The 24,910-nt window shown below is 42.0% G+C and overlaps 2 pseudogenes; both read right to left on the reverse strand.

The window, feature by feature from the left end:
- Positions 1-1,314: 1,314 nt before the first annotated feature.
- On the reverse strand, positions 1,315-8,102 carry LOC147001631 (uncharacterized; annotated as a pseudogene).
- A 9,402-nt stretch (positions 8,103-17,504) lies between these two features.
- On the reverse strand, positions 17,505-24,440 carry LOC147001632 (uncharacterized; annotated as a pseudogene).
- Positions 24,441-24,910: the final 470 nt, after the last annotated feature.

Genomic DNA, 24,910 nt, shown 5'->3' on the forward strand with positions numbered 1-24,910 from the left:
CTAACCAGTAGCTCCAGAGATCCCTGGGACTAATCCACCAACCAAAGAAAACTCATGGTAGAACTCATGGCTCTAGCTAAATATGTAGTAGAGGAAGGCCTGGTCGGTCATCACTGGGAGGAGATCCTTGGTCCTGGGAAGGTTCTATGCCCCAGTAGAGGGGTATGCCAAGGCCAGGAAGAGGGAGTGCTTGGGTTGGGGATCAGGGGTTGGGGGTAGAAAAAAGGGGATCTTCAGAGGGGAAACTAGGAAAGGGTTTAACATTTGAAATGTAAGTAAAGAAAATATCAAAGAAAAAGGCATTTGTTAGGACTTTATGAGCTGATACCTAATTACAATCTTCATCATTTTTGAATGATGTCTTTGGGCAGACACTGGTGAATCATAAAGTAATAAAATGAACGTTGAAGGACCCCCACAGAAACCTGTCCCCCCAAAATTTTGGAATTTATTATCTTTACTTGCATTTACCAGTGACTGTATATTTGAAGGAAAGCAGAAGCATACACTGCTGTGTTTTCTGACAGCTTTTTATTCCCTTAGACTCTACTTTGACTTAATGAGAGCTATTACAGAAATACTGATGTATTTGCCATTAATGTGTTCAACACCGTCATCCACATTATTTTCACAGTAGCTAAATATTTCACAACAAGGATGCAGCATGGGTAAGTTTTCCAACATTAAGTTCCTATCCAGAGAGTTTGACATACTCTCCACACTGAATGTATGATGGACTTTGTAGTTCAGTCTGTCTGGGAAGAAACTATGGGGCCCAAGTCCCATGAAGAATGCAGAGATCCATCTGAGATTAATATCTGTGGGATTTCATGATTAACCCTGAATAATAAGGTTCTTAAGAGTGAAGAGTTGGAGATCACTGTATTAGTCATAAGAATAAATGCAATGAACTCAATTGTAACTCAAAGCTGACAGTCAATATGTACTATGTATAGTCTTATCAAAATATCAAATTAATTACAAGAACAAATAAACAACTAATATATAACAAAACTTTGAATGAAAACATGAAAAACCAAATAACTAAACTAATCAAAACTCAAAGCAAAATCAAACCACAAAAATTGTGTAACACAAAATTTTTGTCTGCACATTTTGTAGCACAGACTTACAGCCTGTGGCTGTTTGGCAACTGAATAGAAAAGCAGTTCCTGGAGGTAGCAATCTTTGCAGGAGAAATTTAAGCAACACTCTCCTTTTAGAGTGTGGGTCTGAAGGATATGGCCTCCCAAGTCAGAACAGAACAGATGTTGTAGAATTGGGTCCCAGTTTATACAATTTTGTTGACTGATCTCCATGTAATTATTCATGATGACCCATCAGGAAAAGATAAATTTGCACTCAGAGTCTTCATGGATGCCCAGTAGCAGTTGATGTGTCTCAGCACTTCTCTAAGTCCCTTTAAATGTGCACTCTTCCTGGGCCAGAGGCTAGATGAAATTAAGGCCTGTTCATACCAAAGAAACCAAAATAAAGGAAGAGCATACAGCCCATTACAGCCATGGTTATTAGGGATGAGAGGCAATAGTGGTGTATTTTTGGTGCACTCTCAGTGCTCCTCCTCCAGCACTTCTCTTTGAGGGAGATCGTGGTCTGTGCCATGTTCCGGTGTCTGTTGGAGTATTTCACACTTAGGGAAGGAAGAAACAAAGGCCTGGTAAGCATTTGTCAATTCAGCTGTCCCTCCCAGAACAGTTCTATTTAGCTGGACAAAGCAACATGACCTATCAGCTGAGATCATTCCGTGCATCCCAATTGTCATAGAGCACCTGAGCTTGAAATTATTTCTCACCATTTAAAAGCTGCTAGAAACTGAACTGTCAACTACACATTATACTGGAGTTTTAAAAAACACCACATTTCCCCGGTTGTGCATATTTATTATATTGAGTAATAACATTGTAGCAATGTCTGAATGTGAGTTCAAGAGAGATGTGTGCAACCTAGAAAACCATGTGGATCCTTATGGGGTGGGAGTATGCCCTGAACTGAAGTGAAGGCTATGATTTTTTCTCCAGTGCAGGAACCTCACAGGGTTCCTCTTGTCAATCCCTCTATCTGCAAATAACCAGAGAAACCATACAACACAAAACCCATGGGTACTTCATAGACCCTAGAACCTGCAAAAGTTTGCTAAATAAATATATTCACAAGGCTAAATATTGAACCTTAAAAGTGATGGTCATGAAGAAACAGAACAACACCCCTGTACATCTATGACTATTGAAGGGCACACTCTCAAACACACATAATATTTCTGTTTTGCAATACAAGCATATTGTATTACTGTGACCTATTTAGTTTCCCAGTTAATACTAATATAAAAATCTCCCAGGATATTTTGGAGGTATAAAAGAAGCAAATCTTGAATGGGAAAGGTACTTACTGGGCATAGCATATAGGCAGCTCAGTCAGTGATATGCTTTCCACTCCTAAACCGGTCTGGGATTCAGGGTACTTGTCCTATTATCAAATCTAACTCAGTAAGTTCCTAAGGCTGTGTAGAATAGGTTTGTTTCCCAGCCTAGGGTCACATGTTGGTGGTGGACCAGCCTCTTGTTCTTGTTCACTGTTTCAGACTTGTCCCAAAAAAAGAGTTTCTTCCAATAGGATCTCCCTTTTCCATCACCTGACTGACTTGGTGTCCAATGGTATGAGCCCAGTGTAATATGAACTATCTATAACTAGGATCCAAACGAACCATTTTCTCCCCAGAATGTGATTGTGTCAGGGCTATTTTGAGTAAGATACGGCTGACTAGTTGAAGGACACATGCTTGCATGGATTATCTCACACTGAGTTCATGGAAGGGCTACACCACACAGTATCTTTCTGTTCTTCAGCAGATGGACATCAGGATAGCTTCTCCTTCAGGGCTGCTCTGAGGACCACTACAACCCTGAGCACCCTAGACTCTGTGGATATCTCCTCCCTGTTCTGGAAGCACTGGGTCAAAGAGGACTTCTTTCCCACTTTCTGAACATGGCTTCCAACAAACATACTCAATTTTATACTACCAGAACTGTCTGAAGGTCCTCATTTCTCCCAAACTCCACTGAGGCTGATTTTAACTCTGAGAAAATGATTTTGAAGAAAAGTCATGCTGAATGCTACACAGATAAGATAGCGTGAGGACTTTAGATTATCTAGACCCTCAATGGGCTCCTGAAAAAGGCCTGGTTTTGCTCCACAGCTATGGGAATTCTGCTGGATGCAAGTTCAGCTCCAAGCAACTCAATCTCTCAATGAGTAAAATCCAAGACAAACTACAAGGCAAAGCTTTACTGAGCAGAGGTAGCAGGAAATGTAATGGTGGCAAGAAATGAGGAAAACAACCTGGAATGCTTAGAAGACACATTGAGCCACCTGACCTTCAGGTGGTCCTTCACAATTCACCAAGAGCAGAAAAGGGACATAAACACGTAGATTTTATACAGCAACCTCCTCCGTCCCTCCATATACTATATCCCTTTTATTTGCTCTAAAGATTTCAATGAGAATCAATAGTTTTGTCTCTAGTCAGTTAAAAATCTGACCCTAAAATAATTTTTGTTTTCTTTTTTATTTGGGAGTTAGGTGAGCATGCAGAATAATTGGACTGCTGTATTTGATATTTCATAGGTGCAAACTAAAACCTCAGAGTGCATTTCTCATTAAATTTGGTCTCTAGAGACACACACAGCTGCATTTATGCACAATCACACAGGCACACACACAAACACAGACACACAGATTTGTATATACAAGCACCCATATCACAAACACAAGATTACCTAGTATTACACAAACACACAACTTTAGTATAAACAAGCTCAGCCACAAGTGGTCCAAACACACACAGACAAACACACACACCACACACAAGACACACAAATATACACACCACACAATACACACACAGAGACACACAAACACAAATCAATGAAAATGTTACTCTCGCCCAGCATATTTCCTGTTGCGTGAGCACCTTCTAGGACCTCTGATGTGTATGTGTATAAGGTTCTTAGAGTCAGGCAGTCTTTGCCACCCTCATCTGTAATTAACTCCTCTTCAGAAAGTTTTTTATCCAGATACTTGCTGGTCCTACAAGGAGGTTACAAGCTCTGCACAGATAGCCTGGACAACCCAGTACCAAATTCCCAAGAAAGAGATTCCTAAGAAAAGCCTCCAGCAAGCCCCATGTTGACTCTCTGTGTAGGTATTGCTTCACTATACCTACACAGGATCCTTGGTAGCATCAGAGGAAGACAGTGACTTTTGGTCACTACCCAGGAACTTTTGAACCTATTACAGTTCATGTGATCTTAAATCTTCCTCAATATCAGTCAGAAGAAAGCTGATGAAATGACATGCTGTGACATTTCTTAAATGCAGTGCTGTGCCAATTATGAGGGGGAATCTATCCTGAAACAAAGCCATGCCCACGATATAGTTAGCAAAAACCATGTTAGCGGAGGGATGAGCTGTAGGATTCTATGAATGTTCATGGTGGAGCCAATAAGACAAACCGATATCTCCCAGGGAGATAACTCTATGCAGGGAAAGTAAAGAAATCTAAAACTTATTTTTAAAATAGCTGTATTGTTTATCAGTTTGTTGAAATAAATAAGAGAGGGAATGCCTCCTGAGAGTGGACAAGAGATGCCAAGACTACTGAACAGAACAAAACAGGAAATGTCACGTTTATTGAGAGTCCAAGGCTCAAAGAAGTAATATAGAGAATGAGTGGACAATCCAGATGTCATTGAAGGGCCTCCCAACACACCGAGAGAGACACAAGTCAGGAAAACCATGTATACACACAAAAAAAAAAAAACCCAGAGACACACAGTCACAGACACAGACACACACACAAACACACACAGACTTATTCACATAAAATCATAATTAGCAGAAAACAATGAGGTATCTATTGTGCCAAACGTGCAGTTTCCTGAACCAGGCTACCTCCACAGAGAGGCCTGTAGATGATCACATAAACAAAAACTTGGAGGAGACATAGGTGAGTGCCTGAAGAAGTTGTTGGACTGTTACATTGGATTGTCTATGTTTATGGTTATACATGAGGGCAATCGGCCTCTGATATATATTATCCTACCTGCTGCTCCTTGGCACTTGGGACACAGATGTTCTTGCTGGCCTCCTCACAGAACCTCTTTTCTTCCCCACAGGCCACTTGTGTTCCAGCCTGCTCCACCAGCAGCTTTCTGTTCTCATTCAGTAATATCCTTACTTTTTCATTGAGTTGAGTACACTCACGAAAGAGGTGTTGCTCCTTGATGCTGATCCACAAAGCAAAATTGGATGATTCCCAGCCAGATTCCATTTGCTTACCCCTCCTCCAAGTCCCATGATCCCTGCAAGGGCCCTGATCCCCAGACAGCCCCAGAAGAGTCCACACTATACATAGCAGCACCAATCAGAGGCAAGTGAAATCAAGATACCAACCATATTCCACAGGACTCAACAAACTTCTGAAAACCCTGACACTAAGAGTGCTCCCTATATATCACAGAAGAGGAAATGTTCCTCATGGTTGATTATAGGTCTGTGGTACCAAAAAAACCTTCAACAGGTAGAGGGCTTACCCCTCTGAGAGAGTTGAGAAGACCCAACAGGTGTACACTCTTTCCATTTTTGTCAGGAATCCTACATCTTTTAATCTTTGGTCAGAATACTAGAGGTTCAGAGTTCCTGGATATTCCAGCACGGTGGAAAAGTTTTCTATGTAGAGGATCTTGAATTTGGAAGAATAAAATTTGGAGGGTCTTGGACACTCTTCACACTTAGGACAACTGAGTCCAAGAGGTACAAATCCAAGACCCTAGCCTCGGGCAGGGTTCCTGGATAAAAAACACATAGCATGGATCCAGAGCCCTTGCTTTTGTTCAAAGTCCTAAAAGGACAGAAGCATTCCCTGCCTAGTTGTGGAGGTCTCAGTTGTGTAACTGACTCACCTGTAAGAATAATTATCCTCTATCAGTTCCTTGGAGTAGTCCATGGAACCCTTTATGGACTTGGTCATTTTCTCCATATCCACCATTGTCTTCTCATGTTGTGATTTAATGATGTTGAATTCAGTGTTCATCCTGTGTTAGGGCATGGCCCAAGAAGCAAATAATCTGCTGAATTAAGGATTCAATAATCATGTGCAAACAGGCTACCCAAGCCAAGCTCATGCCACATCCTGGCTCATTCAAACTGGGTCCACTTGATGCTAATTAAACTTACTATCCTAGGCAGAGGACTGCAGAGCCAGGGGACCAAATGGAAGTAGCTGACCTTCAAGAGCTTCCAGGGCAAGCATGAAGGAATAGACTACTTCTATGACAATTTTCCACTACAATATGCCACAGGCATGGGTCCAGTAGATATCTGTAATGACTTTCCTCTTATTTTTAAGGCAGGGATTCTCATTCCTTTGTTTGGTTCCTGTTGTTATGGGAATTCCCAGAGCACACCACTAGTATTTACAGGACAAAGGCTTTATCACACCTCCACCCCCAGGGGATTCTTGTGTGACTGCAAGGAAACACCAGGAGCAAACTTCCCTGGTGATCACTTTGGGCCTTTATGGACTCAACACTATCAGGACCTGCAAACTGTGCATCACAGAAGTCCTCAGACCCCATCAAAGGTCCCAGAGCCCCAGTCCTGAACAAAACACACACAACTACATTCACACACACAGACACAATTAGAATGCCAAATAAATCCAGGGAGGTGCCATCTCTCAGAATATAATGAACAATATCAGAGTAAAGCCATGATAGCCTGCAGGCATTGCATTCACACAAAGAGAGTCAGCAAGTCTGAGCAGGTCCTTTAAGCTCTTTACAACAAGAATCAGATTGCAAGCACCCCAAGGTCAAGTACAAAAGAAGATGATAATAAACACACAGCACCTTCTTTATCCAACAATGAAACACCTGTCAAGGCTACTTTATGGAATGATGGGAGATAACACACTCCATTCATGGAAGGAAATTGGGTTAACAGATGGCACAATACAGTCAACAGGGTACTGGGCATAATTACTACCTGTAGTTCAAATCGTCACACTTGTAAAGTTCCAGGACTCCATACATTTCCTCCATGTCATTGCTGATCTTCCTCATATACAATTTCAGTTCTTCTACTTCATTTATATTTGATGTCTGATTAGTGATGTTGGAATTTTCAGATGAAGCAGACCCTGGAGAATGAAAAACAAAAATGAATTTGCATACTTGATGGCCCAGGGGCAGGGGAGACCATTCTGAGTCCCAAGAAGAAGATTGAGGGAGAGAAAAGGTAAAGACAGGGTGAATCCCTAAAAGAGCAGAAAAGCTATCTTCCAGCTGGTTTGCCAAGCTATGTTCTTCTTCCTAACCATCATTATCAGACATATGCCACACTCCCTATTACAGGCCCCCTTGCCCTGAAATCTATAAGATGCCTCAGAAATAAAGATACAGGGAACATTGTCAGGTCATATCAGATGTGATGCAGGGAAATCCTGAAGTTCATCGTGCTTAGCACTATTAAGCCCTAATTAATCGTGTGTCTTCAAATCCAAAGTGTCTGAGACCTCACCACATGACATGACCAGGGGAGCATCCTTCTCTGTTCTTTTCTTCAGAGACTCATGTAACCTACTTCATCTGGAAGATGAAGTTCTTCAACTCCCTTCTATGAAAGGAATAACACACTGTTATTCTCATAGTGCCCACTCCTGGCATTCTTTGTCACTCACAATGAAATTAAATAGCTCCCAGAAAAGTAGCTGCAGGTTTGTCGATTCCTGGCTCTGTCAAAGGAATCATCAGAAATTCTTGACTCTTTGTCTGACATTGACAAAGTCCAAGGCTTCAGCTTGTAAGACCTACTCCTGGAAGGCCCAGCTCAAGCCTAAATCTACCAGGAAGTTCCCCAACTCTGCCTAGGACTCACTGTGCCTTCTCCAGAATGATTTCCTTCTTCCTTTTTTAAGACAGAGGATTTCCTCTTCCTTCTGTGTTGGTCTGGTCTCTCCTTCATCTCCATTCTCTTTCTGACATAGCCTGAACAGCCAGGAAAACATCCCTGTTGCTGAACCCAGAGCAAACGAAGGGATGACTCACAGGCAGTTGCTGTTACCACAACACAGAGATGACATCAGAGAAGATTCTAGTTCTCTCCTAGATACAAGAGATTGTCCAAGGAAGGCATTACTGATGATGTCACTAGGAACTGCCATGACCTACCTGCTAACTCGTTCTCCCCAACCTGGTCCTTTTCTGCCGTGCCTTTCCTGGAGCCCCTCATGGGCCCATGGGACACCGTTTGGCAACATCTCCTTCCAAAGCTAGAGAATTCGAAGTGCTTCATTAGAAGTCATGTGCTTTTGATGGGGAATGTTGGTTAGGACTCTGACATGCTTAAGAGATTTTTGTTAGTACCCAAACCTCTAGGGACTGTGGATGTTGTAGATTTTTCACAAAAATAAGTATACCACCTGAGTCAATTCCTGTGACATACACTCCAATTTCCCAAGGTTTTCCTGTCTCACAGAGGCAAATGTCATTCTCCTATATATTTAATTGTATAAAACCTGGATAATATTTTCAAACTGTGCATTCCTTGATAGTGGGCATTCTTTCCATATATATCCATGTGTTTCACAAAATCTCTGGTTTACAATCCTATCCTTTACAAGGAAAACTCACTTTTCTTTGAAACATAGGGGATCATCTACAGGGCAAGTATAAATAGTAAACTTGCTGTCCCATCTTCAAAACATTATCTTGCACATGCTCCTGTTCTCAAATACAACCAGACAATTTAAGTGGGCATTAGAGAGCAAAGGTCATCCTGGACTGTACATTACTACATTGTAGCCTCATAGCCATTACTTCTGACTTGTGAAGTTGAGCAATGAGGAGGTTGCAGGTTGTACCATGATACTGTTCTCACAGCAAATATCAGACTCATGAGGTAGGGCAGGGAGTGCAATGGACTGAGTTGAGATGAATCCTCAATTTTAATGTGTCTATAAGTTCAGGATGCTGTCCCTTTGGCATTATCATCTCTGGCTTCTGTGTTCTGATGCTGGGTTTGCTGAATCTGTGCTGTAATACCCCTAACCTCAGAGATATAAGAGTGAAAAATCATGTATGTCTTCTTTGGGAAACCATCTGAATTTCACTGCCATCTTGAGCCAAACAATATCAATATGCAGAGTTCAGAAATCAAGGGGAGATAGGTGATGCCTTCAAAATACAGGTCTTTTTCTTCCAATTAGTGCTCATATTTTTTCCAATGTGATTTTTCCTTTTCTCTTTCACTAAGGGTGGCTTGTGTGTTTGCTGGCCTAAAGGGTCCTGGATCCACCAACAAGGCGCTTACCCTATACAGACTCAGTTTTACCAAGAAAAGGATTGTTGCAGAATCATGCCCTGGCAGCCAGAAGGTCAGCTACACTGTCTTAGGTCCAGCTGAACTGGTATAGGAGTGAAGACCTGAGCTATCTGGGAAAAGGAAGCAGCATGCAGTGTCACACAGCTCTCTCTGATGCAACTGCTAGAACTGGAATAGGGATGTTTGTTTGTTTGTTTATTATAAATACATACAAAAATTAGCCAGAGTTGGGACATGCCTGTAATTCCAGCACTCAGAAGGGTTTTTAAAAAATTGTTGTTGTTAGTATTCCTGTTGTTTCTATTGTTTTTGTTTTGATCTCTCCCAGCTATTTGCACCGGACCCAGAAAATTAAGTCCATGCTCTCTACAGTTCTATTATTCACGTTAATCAGTGATTTTATTGTTAGCAAACACTCCTCAGATGATCTCATTACTCACTTTCAAATTAGGAAAACAGTCATACAGACATTAGTTCACTTGTATGGTCTCACATAACCAACTCATCCTGACTGTAGAGTGGCATCCCAATCTTTGGAATACCCCAGCTCCTATTTTTGAGATGACAGGCCTCTGTGGAAGACTCCATTAGCTGGCTGAGGGCCTGGAATGGCTGCACCCTGAAGGCCAAGACTGCCCCTCCAATATCTCTGAAGCCTGAGGCAGATTTCAGCCAACAACACAGGAACACTTGGCCACAGCTGGTTCAGGACTCTATTTTGGATGAGCCCTGAGACCTGGATGATCAGAGGTCTCTAGAATTCTGGGAAAGGTGAGCAGAAACACTTAGACTTGAGGAGAATAATGGATCTTTTGGATGCAAGTTTTTTTTTTTTAAATTTATCTTTGCTATGTACATAGTTCATGTCAAAAACAAAGGCACCCTACTTTACAACACCTAGTCTCTCTGGGTGTTAAAGTGATTGCCTGTGTATACACACTAGAGTTACTAGAACAATACATTTTGTCCCATTTTGTTAAATAATTAAATATTTTTGTATTAATATCTTTTCATTTATTCAGTTTACACTCTGCTTACTGCCCGGTGACACCCATTATCTTTCCCCATTTTCTGGGACTTCCTGCCGTTCTCTCTGTGAGGGAGTGAAATTAAGTTAATTAGCTAAATTTGGATACATATTAGCTTTATTTAGTGTTATTCTGGCTAAGTCTTGAGCCTAAAGAAGATATTTGCTAGCATAGTAAGTTACTTGGTTTTCTTGGGTGCTAGCTTTGGGATATAGTCCAGTGTTAGTGAATATAGGCATAATTTAAATTTTAGCCCAAAAAGTATTTGGGGAATGGGGTGTGGTGCTGCACACCTGTATTCACAACAACTAGGTGAGGAAGGAGGACCCAGATTGTGGAGCCAGAATCAGGTATATATTGAGACTCTGCATCCAGAGACAAGAGAAGAAAAGAGGTTTAATCCCAGCACTCGGGAGGCAGAGGCAGGCGGATTTCTGAGTTCGAGGCCAGCCTGGTCTACAAAGTGAGTGCCAGGACAACCAGGGATACACAGAGAAACCCTGTCTCAAAAACAAAAAAAAAAAAAAAAAAAAAAAAAAAAGAGAGAAGAAAAGAATGGGGGCTTGGATATAGATCTGGGACTGAGCATATTCCAGTGCAAGGCTTGCCCTAGCATCACTAAAGTAAAAAAGTAAGGAGAATCAAAGCGTTTTGCTGTTGGGAATGAGCAGGTAGGAAGATATTTAGCAAAGCAGTCCTTAATCATGGGTGGGAGTGGGTAGCAGATAGGTAGTTACAATTCTAGCTCAGTTTAAAAATGTGGGAGTATTTACAAAATACTTTAAGTGGAGGGAGGCTTGACTATACTTCATTGCCTAAAATTGGTTTTTATTTTCAAATGGTTCTATACCTGTTGGCATTAGCTTTCGACAGTATACTAGTTAATAGTCCAGAATTAATGGACACTTAGAAAGGGAAGTGTTTCAAAGCAAAAAGGCCACAATACAAGTTAGAGGTTGTACAGTTCCACTTTCTGCCTGGATGGTGAGAGGCTTTGTCCATGTGGGCTAGGACCACAGTAAGTTCCTGTAATCGACAGCTCTGTTGTTCACGGAATATTTTGTTATCTGGCTAAGAACTAAGAAAATTGACACAGGGCAAACTTTTTGAATGTTAAGTTCTGACTATGGAATACATAGTGATTGCGGAATCAGTTCCATATTGCTGTCAGGGCATCCTTCCAGTCTGTGCTGGTTCCATCTGTAGTCCTTTGGATCTGGACTGATCAGGAACATGAGCCCTGGACCATGGCTTCTCAAGTACATACTCATGGTTTTCAGGGTATGACACGTAACTCATAAGTTCTATCAAGATTGAAGGTAAAACCGTAGAACATGGAATTAGACACTTAAAGAGACTCAAATAGGTAAGTAGTAATAGAGTGTTCATGAAGTTTTAGTCAGCTTTGACTTATCTCTCTTGTACTTTGTGGAGGGGGTATGGCACCTTATTAAGTAGAAAACTGACTAGGGGGTCAGCTTTACTCCTTTCTGTTTAACCCTGACTGTAGCATCTATAGACTGTATAGCCAAGGCACTTTGTTGCTTTTGTTTGTTTGTTTGTTTGTTTGTTTGTTTGTTTGAAACAAGATCTTGCTGTGTAGCCCTTGCAGGCCTGTTACAATGTAGCCCAGACTGGCTTCCAGCTCTTGGCAGCACTCATACCTTAAACTCCAACATGCAAGCTTTCAGCAAGATTAGTGATATGTTCTACATGGAAGTTTCATTGTATAGCCCAGGCTGGCCTCACATTTCAGAGGCCCGCTGGCCTCTGCCTCTGGAATTCTGTATCCAAAGGTGTGCACTACAATGGCTCACCAATGAAGATCTCAAAGTAACAGTAATAAAAAGGAGTTTGTGAGCAGCAGGGGAGAAATTATTTGAAAATCTAAAACACTAAAGAAAGTCAAGGAACTTTTTATAAACCAAATGAGACGATATGCCATGTATTTGAATTTGTAGTAGCCATTTTGAGAAATAGAGTTTGATGCAGGAGACCTGCCTTAAATTCCAAGTCAGATTGGGCCTGAGGTGTGCTAGGGGACTACCTCAAAACAAAGAAACAAACTGAACAAAGAAAAGGCAAGTGCATGTCCCTTAGGTCAGATAACCATTTTGAACGCTTTTAACTAGGAGAAGCAGTTAGTAGGTGAGATACTATTTTAAATTGGGGATTCCTTGAAAGGTTCTCAGAAGCAATGGTCTTCCACCAGGGTTTTCCCCTGAGCTGACATTAGTGGGAAATGAGGCAGCTTTCCTTTCTTTGCCTACACAGTATTTTCACCCTTCCTGGGTTTCCTCTACATCTGCATGCTGTAGAGTTGCAGTCATTTACTTAGCAGGAACTGGCTTAGACTGGCTTTGCTTTTCAAAGTTACAAGCTTTAGGAGCTGGCTACTGAATTCTGTGTTGACCAGAGCAGGCTGCAAGGCTAGGTTTTTATAAGTAAAGGATACCTGCACTTTGAGGAATTAATTGCCTGGCTCCTGGATGTGAAGCTGTGCAATGTGTCTTTAAGCAATCAGCATCCTTTCAAAGACTAAGAAATGGAACCCGTCTTCTTCACCAAATAGGCATGGGCCTTAGACCACCTTTCACTTCAGTCACCCGTGACTGGATTCTGGGAAATGTTGCTATAGAAAACCTGAAAGTTTAATGTGCAGGTTGAAATACAGGATAGATGCCAAAGTGACCTTTAGCTATATAGAGTGTGGGGAAGAGAACATTAGAATCATACTCACATTTTAGTCCCAGCTTGTGCCCTCTGTCTTCTTTACATTAAAAGGAAAAGTCTGAACTGTGTTAGGCCCTTTACTAGGGGTCTTTCTCTTGACTTGTCTGTTACCTAATAGTCAGACTAAGAGAAAGGTCACTAAAAGGGCAAGGGCGTTATTTTGTTTTTAGCCGTGATGGGCCTTCTATACTCTAGGCACTGATCTGGATTAGGGGCCAAGGCTATTTAATGCTATTGTTTCTTAGAGAGTTCTCAGCAGTGTGTTCTTGTATGTACAGAATTTCTTATTATAGGGCCAGAATGACTTTTGAAGTCCATTTCACCCCATGTTTTCCTTCGCTAAAGGGAATAACTGAAGCAAAAGAGAGGCTGATTCTGTGTTTCAGAAACATGGCCGCGCTCTCATGCTGAAATGACTGAAACGGATTTCACATTTTCAGTGTAGTTAAAATCTCTTAGAGCTGGCAGCAGATCATTGCTGGGCTTAAGGTTGTAGCTGAAACCTGAAAGAATCAAAACCCCTAATCTTAGTTTCCAGGAATTTTCAAGGTCAAGGCTAAGTGACAAACTAGGGGAGGAACCTGAAGGGCAAGGGCTAAAAGGATTGTTCTCCTTAGGAGAGCCTTCCCCCTTCACCCCCCCCCCACCCCACCCCAGTCGGTAGGGACTTCACAATTGGGAAATCACTAACAGCAGTGTGAAGTTTTCTAAGGTGGACAGCAGGAAGCCTGTCCTTTTCTTACCCTCTCCCTCAGCCCCTCTTCCCCCACTTGTGTAGGATTTTGAGGTTGAATGTGCATTCTGCACAGCTGCTGGGAGGTAGCTCTTCCCTGTGGCTGTGCTTAAGCAGCTGGCCAGGGAAGACTGGGAGCTGAGGCTCCAGCCTGTGGATTCTCTTTCCTCAGACTTTAGTCCTGACCAGTGAGTGGCTTTCTCTCCTGTGGATGTGTGTATATATATTCTTTGCTTTATACTTTGTTCACGTAGTTGAGTGCATTCTTCCAGGCATTCTGGATGGGCTCTTTGCCAAGACATTTATTTCAGCGTATTGTCATCTTGGGCTGTGTGTCCTCTCTCGTTTTTTGCATCCTCTCCATGCCCTTCCCAGCTTCCTGTTAGTCAAAGGGAATCCCTCTTTCTGAACCAAAAGCTCTCAGAGTTGAGCTGAAACTCCCGGAAATTGCTCTTCTCTTCCGATTGCACTGGATGGTGGTGTGCCCAAAACTAAACAGCACTGTAGAGGTGGCCTAAAGGACCAGAAGCCCCTTGCACAGGTAGGGAGGTAAGATCCTAGCAATGGTGCTGAGGTCCTTGAGACCCAGTTCTTCTCCCGGGCAGAGGGAACTTTTACTTAGCTGGAATTGTACCTTATGGTCCGAGTATGTGGAGTGATTCGGGGTCCAGAGGTGCACCCCAGAACATAGGAGATACCTCCGTGTCCCCCTTTCCCTCAGGAGCCTTCTCCTCACTCCTACTGCCTAGTTATTTGGGTTATTTTTATAAGGAGATGGGGTCTGTTATGTTCTTCCCACCTAATCCCTAGCCTCAAACCATCCTCCTGCCTCAGTTTCCTGAGTAGCTGAATCTACAGCACACACCACCACGTTTGGGCATTTCAGACAGACAAGAGTACTTTTCAACCTAGAGCTTTCTTGGCAAACATTTATTTTTATTTTTGTTTTGCTTTGCTTTCTGAGATAGGGTTGCGCTCCATAGTCCTGACTGTGGATCAGACAGACCTTGACATTGCTGGTGAACATTGTTTTTCCCAATATGTAGTTTGCCAATTTGTCCTATTGGCTATGCCCTTTGTCATATAGAAGCTTTTCAGTTTCTTGTGGCCCATTTATAAATTTTTAATGTTAGAACCTGAGCTATTAGAATTCTGTTTATGACATTTATCCCCATTCTCATGAGATTGAGGCTCTTTCCTGCTTTCTCTTCCGTTAGATTCAGTGAATCTGGTTTTATGTTGAGTTCTTTAATCCACCTGGCCTTGAGTATTGTGCCAGGTGACAAATATGCATCTACTTTCATTTTTCTACATACTTACAGCCAATTAGACGAGCATCATTTATTGAAGAGGTTTCTTTTTGGATTGTATATTTTTGAGTTGGTAGGAGATCAAATGTCCAAAAGTCTAGTTTAATTTCTGAGTCTTCAATTCATTTTTTTTCTATTTTAAAACACTATAATCTTACATTTCAAATGTTAGCCATTTTTCCGGTTTTCTGCCTAGAATCCCCTTAACTCATGCCCCTTCCAACTGCTTCTATGAGGGTGCTCCTCCACACAACCACACAGAATTCTCTTGCTACCCTGGCATTCCCCTACACTGGGGGTTTGAGCCTTTAAAGGACCAAGGGCCTTTCCTCCCATTGATGTCCAACAAGGCTGTCATCTGGCACACATGTGCCTAGAGTCATGGGTCACTACATGTGTGATTGGAAGATTAGTCCCTGGAAGTTCAAGGACATATGGTTGGTTGATATTATTGTTCTTCCTACGGTTGCAAACCCCTATAGCTCATTCAGTCCTTTCTCCAACTCTTCCACTGGGGACTCTATGCTCATTAAAGAGGGGTTGTAAAAGTGTGCCTTGGTATTTGTCACTATGAGGTGGAGCCTCTGAGGAGACAGCTATAGCAGGCTCCTGTCAGAAAGCACTTATTGGCATCTTCCATAGTGTGTGGGTTTGGTATCTGAATGTGGGATGGATCACCAGGTGGGGAAGGCTCAGGATGGCCTTTCACTTGCTTAGTTAGTCACCGCAAGATATTTTCTATTGTTTGTGACTCTTGAGAATGGTGTCATTTCCCTAATTTCTCTCAGCCTGTTTATCATTTTTGAATAAAGGAAAGATACTGATTTCATCGAGTTAGTTTTATATCCAGCGAATTTGCTGAAGTTGTATATCAGGTTTAGAAATTCTCTGCTGGTCAGAGCTTCTAAACCACTGATTGGGTGCTGACCCTGTGATTGAATTATGGGAAGATACTACTAAGGATGCCAACAAGAGATTGCTGACAGGAGCCTGATATAGCTGTCTACTGAGAGGCTCTACCAGTGCCTGACCAACACAGCAGTAGATGCTCACAGCCATCCATTGGTCAGAATACAGGGTCCCCAGTGAAAGAGCTAGAGAAAGGACCTATGGAGTTGAAGGGTTTGCAGCCCCATAGGAGGAAAAACAATATGAACTAACCAGTAGCTCCAGAGATCCCTGAGACTAATCCACCAACCAAAGAAAACTCATGGTAGAACTCATGGCTCTAGCTAAATATGTAGTAGAGGAAGGCCTGGTCGGTCATCACTGGGAGGAGATCCTTGGTCCTGGGAAGGTTCTTTGCCCCAGTAGAGGGGTATGCCAAGGCCAGGAAGAGGGAGTGCGTGGGTTGGGGATCAGGGGTTGGGGGTAGAAAAAAGGGGATCTTCAGAGGGGAAACTAGGAAAGGGTTTAACATTTGAAATGTAAGTAAAGAAAATATCAAAGAAAAAGGCATTTGTTAGGACTTTATAAGCTGATACCTAATTACAATCTTCATCATTTTTGAATGATGTCTTTGGGCAGACACAGGTGCATCATAAAGTAATAAAATGAACATTGAAGAACCCCCACAGAAACCTGCCCCCCAAAATTTTGGAATTTATTATCTCTACTTGCATTTACCAGTGACTGTATATTTGAAGGAAAGCAGAAGCATACACTGTTGTGTTTTCTGACAGCTTTTTATTCCCTTAGACTCTACTTTGACTTAATGAGAGCTATTACAGAAATACTGATGTATTTGCCATTAATGTGTTCAACACCTTCATCCACATTATTTTCACAGCAGCTAAGTATTTCACAACAAGAATGCAGCATGGGTAAGTTTTCCAACATTAAGTTCCTATCTAGCGAGTTTGACACACTCTCCACACTGAATGTATGATGGACTTTGTAGTTCAGTCTGTCTGGGAAGAAACTATGGGGCCCAAGTCCCATGAAGAATGCAGAGATCCATCTGGGACTAATATCTGTGGGATTTTATGATCACCCCTGATTAATAAGGTTCTTAAGAGTGAAGAGTTGGAGATCACTGTATTAGTCATAAGAATAAATGCAATGAACTCAATTGTAACTCAAAGCTGACAGTCAATATGTACTATGTATAGCCTTATCAAAATATCAAATTAATTACAAGAACAAATAAACAACCAATATATAACAAAACTTGGAATGAAAACATGAAAAACCAAATAACTAAACTAATCAAAACTCAAATCAAAATGAAACCACAAAAATTGTGTAACACAAAATTTTTGTCTGCACATTTTGTAGCACAGACTTACATCCTATGGCTGTTTGGCAACTAAATAGAAAAGCAGTTACTGGAGATAGCAATCTTTGCAGGAGAAATTTAAGCAACACTCTCCTTTTAGAGTGTGGGTCTGAAGGATATGGCCTCCCAAGTCAAAACAGAAAAGATGTTGTAGACTTGCGTCCCAGTTTATACAATTTGGTTGACTGATCTCCATGTAATTATTCATGATGACCCATCAGGAAAAGATAAATTTGCACTCAGAGTCTTCATGGATGCCCAGTAGCAGTTGATGAGCCTCAGCACTTCTCTGAGTCCCTTTAAATGTGCACTCTTCCTGGGCCAGAGGCTAGATGAAATTAAGGCCTGTTCATACGAAAGAAACCAAAATAAAGGAAGAGCATACAGCCCATTACAGCCATGGTTATTAGGGATGAGAGGCAATAGTGGTGTATTTTAGGTGCACTCTCAGTGCTCCTCCTCCAGCACTTCTCTTTGAGGGAGATCGTGGTCTGTGCCATGTTCCGGTGTCTGTTGGAGTATTTCACACTTAGGGAAGGAAGAAACAAAGGCCTGGTAAGCATTTGTCAATTCAGCTGTCCCTCCCAGAACAGCTGTATTCAGCTGGACAAAACAACATGACATATCAGCTGAGATCATTCCGTACATCCCAATTGTCATAGAGCATCTGAGCTTGAAATTATTTCTCACCATTTAAAAGCTGCTAGAAACTGAACTGTCAACTACACATTATACTGGAGTTTTAAAAAACACCACATTTCCCCAGTTGTGCATATTTATTATATTGAGTAATAACATTGTAGCAATGTCTGAATGTGAGTTCAAGAGAGATGTGTGCAACCAAGAAAACCATGTGGATCCTTATGGGGTGGGAGCATGCCCTGAACTGAAGTGAAGGCTATGATTTTTTCTCCAGTGCAGGAACCTCACAGGGTTCCTCTTGTCAATCCCTCTATCTACAAATAACCATAGAAAAAATACAACACAAAACCCATGGGTACTTCATAGATCCTAGAACCTGCAAAAGTTTGCTAAATAAATATATTCACAAGGCTAGGTAATGAACCTTAAAAGTGATGGTCATGAAGAAACAGAACAACACCCCTGTACATCTATGATTATTGTAGGCCACACCCTCAAACACACATAATATTTGTGTTTTGCAATACAAGCATATTGTATTACTGTGACCTATTTAGTTTCCCGGTTAATACTAATATAAAAATCTCCCAGGATGCTTTGGAGGCCTAAAAGAAGCAAATCTTGAATGGGAAAGGTACTTACTGGGCATAGCATATAGGCAGCTCAGTCAGTGATATGCTTTCCACTCCTAAACTGGTCTGGGATTCAGGGTACTCGTCCTATTATCCAATCTGACTCAGTAAGTTCCTAAGGCTGTGTAGAATAGGTTTGTTTCCCAGCCTAGGGTCACATGTTGGTGGTGGACCAGCCTCTTGTTCTTGTTCACTGTTTCAGACTTGTCCCAAAGTAAACAGTTTCTTCCAATAGGATCTCCCTTTTCCATCACCTGACTGACTTGGTGTCCAATGGTATGAGCCCAGAGTAATATGAACTATCTATAACTAGGATCCAAACGAACCATTTTCTCCCCAGAATGTGATTGTGTCAGGTCTATTTTGAGTAAGATACGGCTGACTAGTTAAAGGACATATGCTTGCATGGATTATCTCACACTGAGTTCATGGAAGGGCTACACCACACAGTATCTTTCCATTCTTCAGCAAATGGACATCAGGATACCTTTTCCTTCAGGGCTGCTCTGAGGACCACTACAACCCTGAGCACCCTAGACTCTGTGGATATCTCCTCCCTGTTCTGGAAGCACTGGGTCAAAGAGGACTTCTTTCCCACTTTCTGAACATGGCTTCCAACAAACATACTCAATTTTATACTACCAGAACTGTCTGAAGGTCCTCATTTCTCCCAAACTCCACTGAGGCTGATTTTAACTCTGAGAAAATGATTTTGAAGAAAAGTCATGCCGAATGCTACACAGATAAGATAGCATGAGGACTTTAGATTATCTAGACCCTCAATGGGCTCCTGAAACAGGCCTGGTTTTGCTCCACAGCTATGGGAATTCTGCTGGATGCAAGTTCAGCTCCAAGCAACTCAATCTCTCAATGAGTAAAATCCAAGACAAACTACAAGGCAAAGCTTTACTGAGCAGAGGTAGCAGGAAATGTAATGGTGGCAAGAAATGAGGAAAACAACCTGGAATGCTTAGAAGACACATTGAGCCACCTGACCTTCAGGTGGTCCTTCACAATTCACCAAGAGCAGAAAAGGGACATAAACACATAGATTTTATACAGCAACCTCCTCCTTCCCTCCATATACCATATCTCTTTTATTTGCTCTAAAGATTTCAATGAGAATCAAAAGTTTTGTCTCTAGTAAGTTAAAAATCTGACCCTAAAATAATTTTTGTGTTCTTTTTTATTTGGGAGTTAGGTGAGCATGCAGAATAATTGGACTGCTGTATTTGATATTTCATAGGTGCAAACTAAAACCTCAGAGTGCATTTCTCATGAAATTTGGTCTCTAGAGACACACACAGCTGCATTTATGCACAATCACACACGAACTCACAAACACATACACACATATTTGTATATACAAGAACCCATATCACAAACACAAGATTACCTAGTATTACACAAACACACAACTTTAGTATAAACAAGCTCAGCCACAGGTGGTCCAAACACACACAGACAAACACACACACCACACACAAGACACACAAACATACACACCACACAATACACACACAGAGACACACAAACACAAATCAATGAAAATGTTACTCTCGCCCAGCACATTTCCTGTTGCATGAGCACCTTCTAGGACCTCTGATGTGTATATATATAAGGTTCTTAGACTCAGGTAGTCTTTGCCGCCACCCTCATCTGTAATTAATTCCTCTTCAGAAAGTTTTTTATCCAGATACTTGCTGGTCCTCCAAGGAAGTTACAAGCTCTGCACAGATAACCTGGAAAACCCAGTACCAAATTCCCAAGAAAGAGATTCCTAAGAAAAGCCTCCAGCAAGCCCCATGTTGACTCTCTGTGTAGGTATTGCTTCACTATACCTACACAGGATCCTTGGTAGCATCAGAAGAAGACAGTGACTTTTGGTCACTACCCAGGAACTTTTGAACCTATTACAGTTCATGTGATCTTAAATCTTCCTCAATATCAGTCAGAAGAAAGCTGATGAAATGACATGCTGTGACATTTCTTAAATGCAGTGCTGTGCCAATTATGAGGGGGAATCTATCCTGAAACAAAGCCATGCCCAGGATATAGTGAGCAAAAACCATGTTAGCTGAGGGATGAGCTGTAGGATTCTGTGCATGTTCATGGTGGAGCCAATAAGACAAACCGATATCTCCCAGGGAGATAACTCTATGCAGGGAAAGTAAAGAAATCTAAAACTTATTTTTAAAATAGCTGTATTGTTTATCAGTTTGTTGAAATAAATAAGAGAGGGAATGCCTCCTGATAGTGGACAAGAGATGCCAAGACTACTGGACAGAACAAAACAGGAAATGTCACGTTTATTGAGAGTCCAAGGCTCAAAGAAGTAATATAGAGAATGAGTGGACAATCCAGATGTCATTGAAGGGCCTCCCAACACACCGAGAGAGACACAAATCAGGAAAACCATGTATACACAAAAAGAAACACACAGACACACAGTCACAGACACAGACACACACACAAGCACACACAGACTTATTCACATAAAATCATAATTGAGCAGAAAACAATGAGGTATCTATTGTGCCAAACTTGCAGTTTCCTGAACCAGGCTACCTCCACAGAGAGGCCTGTAGATGATCACATAAAAAAACACTTGGAGGAGACATAGGTGAGTGCCTGGAGAAGTTGTTGGACTGTTACATTGGATTGTCTATGTTTATGGTTATACATGAGGGCAATCGGCCTCTGATATATATTTTCCTACCTGCTGCTCCTTGGCACTTGGGACACAGATGTTCTTGCTGGCCTCCTCACAGAACCTCTTTTCTTCCCCACAGGACACTTTTGTTCCAGCCTGCTCCACCAGCAGCTTTGTGTTCTCATTCAGTAATATCCTTACTTTTTCATTGAGTTGAGTGCACTCACGAAAGAGGTGTTGCTCCTTGATGCTGATCCACAAAGCAAAATTGGATGATTCCCAGCCAGATTCCATTTGCTTACCCCTCCTCCAAGTCCCATGATCCCTGCAAGGGCCCTGATCCCCAGACAGCCACAGAAGAGTCCACACTATACATAGCAGCACCAAACAGAGGCAAGTGAAATCAAGATACCAGCCCTATTCCACAGGACTCAACAAACTTCTGAAAACCCTGACACCAAGAGTGCTCCCTATACATCACAGAAGAGGAAATGTTCCTCATGGTTGATTATAGGTCTGTGGTACCAAAAAAACCTTCAGCAGGTAGAGGGCTTACCCCTCTGAGAGAGTTGAGAAGACCCAACAGGTGTACACTCTTTCCATTTTTGTCAGGAATCCTACATCTTTTAATCTGCGGTCAGAATACTAGAGGTTCAGGGTTCCTGGATATTCCAGCACGGTGGAAAAGTTTTCTATGTAGAGGATCTTGAATTTGAAAGAATAAAGATTGGAGTGTCTTGGACACTCTTCACACTTAGGAAAACTGAGTCCAAGAGGTACAAATCCAAGACCCTAGCCTCGGGCAGGGTTCCTGGATAAAAAACACATAGCATGGATCCAGAGCCCTTGCTTTTGTTCAAAGTCCTAAAAGGACAGAAGCATTCCCTGCCTAGTTGAGGAGGTCTCAGTTGTGGAACTGACTCACCTGTAAGAATAGTTATCCTCGATCAGTTCCTTGGAGTAGTCCATGGCACCCTTTATGGACTTGGTCATTTTCTCCATATCCACCATTGTCTTCTCATGTTGTGATTTAATGATGTTGAATTCAGTGTTCATCCTGTGTTAGGGCATGGCCCAAGAAGTAAATAATCTGCTGAATTAAGGATTCAATAATCATGTGCAAACAGGCTACCCAAGCCAAGTGCATGCCACATCCTGGCTCATTCAAACTGGGTCCACTTGATGCTAATTAAACTTACTATCCTGGGCAGAGGACAGCAGAGCCACGGGACCAAATGGAGGTAGCTGACCTTCAAGAGCTTCCAGGGCAAGCATGAAGGAATAGACTACTTCTATGACAATTTTCCACTACACTATGCCACAGGCATGGGCCCAGTAGATATCAGTAATGGCTTTCCTCTTATTTTTAAGGCAGGGATTCTCATTCCTTTGTTTGGTTCCTGTTGTTATGGGAATTCCCAGAGCACACCACTAGTATTTACAGGACAAAGGCTTTATCACACCTCCACCCCCAGGGGATTCTTGTGTGACTGCAAGGAAACACCAGGAGCAAACTTCCCTGGTGATCACTTTGGGCCTTTATGGACTCAACACTATTCAGGACCTGCAAACTGTGCATCACAGAAGTCCTCAGACCCCATCAAAGGTCCCAGAGCCCCAGTCCTGAACAAAACACACACAACTACATTCACACACACAGACACAATTAGAATGCCAAATAAATCCAGGGAGGTGCCATCTCTCAGAATATAATGAACAATATCAGAGTAAAGCCATGATAGCCTGCAGGCATTGCATTCACACACTGAGAGGCAGCAAGTGTGAGCAGGTCCTTTCAGCTCTTTACAACAAGAATCAGATTGCAAGCACCCCAAGGTCAAGTACAAAAGAAGATGATAATAAACACACAGCACCTTCTTTATCCAACAATGAAACACCTGTCAAGGCTACTTTATGGAATGATGGGAGATAACACACTCCATTCATGGAAGGAAATTGGGTTAACAGATGGCACAATACAGTCAACAGGGTACTGGGCATAATTACTACCTGTAGTTCAAATCGTCACACTTGTAAAGTTCCAGGACTCCATACATTTCCTCCATGTCATTGCTGATCTTCCTCATATACAATTTCAGTTCTTCTACTTCATTTATATTTGATGTCTGATTAGTGATGTTGGAATTTTCAGATGAAGCAGACCCTGGAGAATGAAAAACAAAAATGAATTTGCATACTTGATGGCCCAGGGGCAGGGGAGACCATTCTGAGTCCCAAGAAGAAGATTGAGGGAGAGAAAAGGTAAAGACAGGGTGAATCCCTAAAAGAGCAGAAAAGCTCTCTTCCAGCTGGTTTGCCAAGCTATGTTCTTCTTCCTAACCATCATTATCAGACATATGCCACACTCCCTATTCCAGGCCCCCTTGCCCTGAAATCTGTAAGATGCCTCAGAAATAAAGATACAGGGAACATTGTCAGGTCATATCAGATGTGATGCAGGGAAATCCTGAAGTTCATCGTGCTTAGCACTATAAAGCCCTAATTAATTGTGTGTCTTCAAATCCAAAGTGTCTGAGACCTCACCACATGACATGACCAGGCGAGCATCCTTCTCTGTTCTTTTCTTCAGAGACTCATGTAAGCTACAGTAATCTGGAAGATGAAGTTCTTCAACTCCCTTCTATGAAAGGAATAACACACTCTTATTCTCATAGTGCCCACTCCTGGCATTCTTTGTCACTCACAATGAAATTAAATAGCTCCCAGAAAAGTAGCTGCAGGTTTGTCAATTCCTGGCTCTGTCAAACGAATCATCAGAAATTCTTGACTCTTTGTCTGACATTGACAAAGTCCAAGGCTTCAGCTTGTAAGACCTACTCCTGGAAGGCCCAGCTCAAGCCTAAATCTACCAGGAAGTTCCCCAACTCTGCCTAGGACTCACTGTGCCTTCTCCAGAATGATTTCCTTCTTCCTTTTTTAAGAGAGAGGATTTCCTCTTCCTTCTGTGTTGGTCTGGTCTCTCCTTCATCTCCATTCCCTTTCTGACATAGCCTGAACAGCCAGGAAAACATCCCTGTTGCTGAACCCAGAGCAAACGAAGGGATGACTCACAGGCAGTTGCTGTTACCACAACACAGAGATGACATCACAGAAGATTCTAGTTCTCTCCTAGATACAAGAGATTGTCCAAGGAAGGCATTACTGATGATGTCACTAGGAACTGCCATGACCTACCTGCTAACTCGTTCTCCCCAACCTGGTCCTTTTCTGTGGTGCCTTTCCTGGAGCCCCGCATGGACCCATGGGATACCCTTTGAAACATCTCCTTCCAAAGCTAGAGAATTCAAAGTGCTTCATTAGAAGTCATGTGCTTTTGATGGGGAATGTTGGTTAGGACTCTGACATGCTTAAGAGATTTTTGTTAGCACCCAAACCTCTAGGGACTGTGGATGTCATAAATTTTTCACAAAAATAAGTATACCACCTGAGTCAATTCCTGTGACATACACTCCAATTTCCCAAGGTTTTCCTGTCTCACAGA

This window comes from Mus caroli, unplaced genomic scaffold, assembly GCF_978045245.1.
Source record: "Mus caroli unplaced genomic scaffold, Mus_caroli_1 scaffold_12, whole genome shotgun sequence".
NCBI classification, from domain to species: Eukaryota; Metazoa; Chordata; class Mammalia; order Rodentia; family Muridae; genus Mus; species Mus caroli.